General features: G+C 40.0%; 1 protein-coding gene across 1 annotated transcript in view; it reads right to left on the bottom strand.

Annotated features, from left to right (window-relative positions):
• KIAA1217 (KIAA1217 ortholog) overlaps positions 1–2530 on the bottom strand; it is a 366907-nt gene extending 364377 nt beyond the window's left edge. Inside the window, exon 1 of the mRNA XM_017741429.1 lies at positions 2499–2530. The gene's annotated coding sequence lies outside the window, so the exon portion shown is untranslated. The remainder of the gene's footprint in view (positions 1–2498) is intronic.
• Between the last annotated feature and the right edge of the window lie 8 nt (positions 2531–2538).

The raw sequence follows: 2538 nt of genomic DNA, 5'->3' as shown, positions 1-2538 counted from the left end.
ATTAGTTCCACCCCACTTTCCCAGCAATTTCTTCAGTTTTCCTCCCTCTCAGCTTGCTTTGCATCCTCTGCTTCTTGCTCCAGAGCATGGCCCTTTTTCTTAGTCCCATATTTACCACCCACAGTCTACTTTCTCCTCATTGCTTTCTTCACTACTTCTAACTTAACTTCCAACAGTCTGCAAACCCTAACTGACTAGTCAACATAACTATTGTAAAAATGGGCTAGCTTTATCTCTAAGACTTCTATATCTTTAAAGCAAACTTTAAATACCTAGCTTCTCAGTACATGCACAAATTTTTCTGTATGTTTGTAAAAATTTCAAGTGTGATAGGGATGCAATAGAATATCAGGAAAAAAAAAAGTGAAAATTCAATCATTGCTGAGAGTTAGAACAGGAACTAGAAATAACATCCTCATTTTCAACTCTGAGTGAAAGACAAGCTTCAAAATCATTAACTGTCTCCTTTTGCTTACAGCAGGAGGTCACAGCAAATGTCAAACACAAGAGAGCTGTTCAATTAAGGGCAACCTTACAAAATCCAAACTGTCACCAAAAGCAGCCTAGACGTCATCTTTGCCCCAACAAAACCACTGCCCCTATTATACAAGGCTCCACATGAAAGAGCTGCCAAGCTTTAACCTTCAATGAAGAGAAATGAATTTATTCACTCAACAAACAAAATTGCCCTACCAGAGCACTGGTAAGGGAAAAAACAAGGTAAGCTAACTTTTCTCACCTCTTCCTATAGCCTAAACCAAAAGCTACATACATGGAGTATCAGTACAGTAATTGATCACAAAGCGATAAACAGGAGATTGCTATGTCAAGCACTGAAAATAGGTACACAGCAAATTAGCTAATCAGAACATCTATCTGTTAAGAAAAAAAAGGCACAAAACAAAACCAAATAAAAAGCCCTGACAAAACCAATGATGAATAAGAATACAAAAGCAATGCTTTTATGGGCAAGAAAAAAGTAACCAAATACAGGAGTTTTATTAATGGCATTTTTATTGTTGCACATTGAATGCTTTAGAAAACATAGCTAATCTGAATTACAACAAATTGTCAAAACAGTTTTAGAATAATTTTTCTGCCATACAGGAAAAAAAAATATATTTATAGTTCCAGACACAGGAGCATTAAAAGTACTCAATACTAAACTTCCTCCTCTAATTGTGCAATGATGTGAGGATAAAGGTTCTCTAAAATCCACGCCTGAACTATGGCATTATATAAAGTCGCTGGGCCTATGCACATCAGTCAGAACTCCAAGTACACAAAGTATGAAATCACAGTGAGGTTCTGGCTGCAGAAAGAGTTGTGCACTATCAGTGCTGCATCCTGGACACTGTACGTACAACATGAGCAGCTGTGTGCCCAGGAATTCCTGCATGCATTAGTTTGGGTGTTATCAAAAGAATCTGAGATTAGGTTTGGCTTGGTGAACACAGAGATAATGAAATAAAAATATAGTTGGTATAGTTAGTCAGAGATCTATCTTGGTCACTGTAAAAAAATGTCATTCTCAGAGAACTAGAGGATACAGATTCCTATGCATTGCATACTCACTGCACTTCACACAGTTCACAAGGTCAGAAGGAAAAAATAAATAATATGGGTTTGATATCCATCTCTAACAAGCAGAAAGTCAGTTTACTAGAAGTCTACAAGATTGCATCTTAATGATTGATATTATGCAGTGCTTTGCCTAATAGTCTGTGCTTCCCCAATAAGCAAGAGCTACTGTCCAGGCTGCCTTCCTGAGCAGCCAGAGACATGCAAACGATCAGCTGGTGATATCCCTGGGCAGTATGCAACGCTCATCTGCAGAACTCCAAACAAGGCTTTTGAAGGCATTTGGACAGAGAAAGAACAGGAAATAAAAGCACATTAAGGATGACTGATTTTAAACAGCAGCACAGATATGCAGCACTAAACACGACATTTAAATATTCTGAGAAGCTGACATCATCACACTGCCCAGTACTGCATGCAGGGGCTGAACTTTGCCAAACACAAACAAGCCAAATCCTGCTATTCTTGAAGCTAACAATAGTTTTGCTTGAACTTCAGAAGCAGCAGAAAAAGTTGACTCTCGGCTGAGAGCAGATCATACCTCAGGGCACACACATGGGCAAAGACACGCAAAACACCCCACTAAGCATCTTCCATACCCTCACACGGTCCCTGCAAGCAGAGCAGCAGGTCTAGGGTTGCGGACCCCGCACCTGGAGTGCTTGGAGAGCTGCGCTTTCGTCCTCAGGGCTCAAAGGAAAAACTGCCGACTCAAACTGCACATTCTTAAAGGATTTAGGTTGGGATTCTTTTCCTCCAAAAAGCACAGTCATTTTGTTGTGGAAAGCTTCTGACAGTCAAAGCATGCAATACACACACACCCCCATCATGTTTTTCGGGGGAAAAGCAGTTTCTGTAGTACTCCACGCTTATCAATAAGTAACTTCTAAGTTTGACATATTCCTAAGTTTACTCACAAGGAGAAGACTCGCAGGCACAGGCAGGCACAGGGACAGC

Source organism: Corvus brachyrhynchos, unplaced genomic scaffold (genome assembly GCF_000691975.1).
Source record: "Corvus brachyrhynchos isolate BGI_N302 unplaced genomic scaffold, ASM69197v1 scaffold167, whole genome shotgun sequence".
Taxonomy (NCBI): Eukaryota; Metazoa; Chordata; class Aves; order Passeriformes; family Corvidae; genus Corvus; species Corvus brachyrhynchos.
This window is presented reverse-complemented; position numbering and strand designations above follow the sequence as displayed.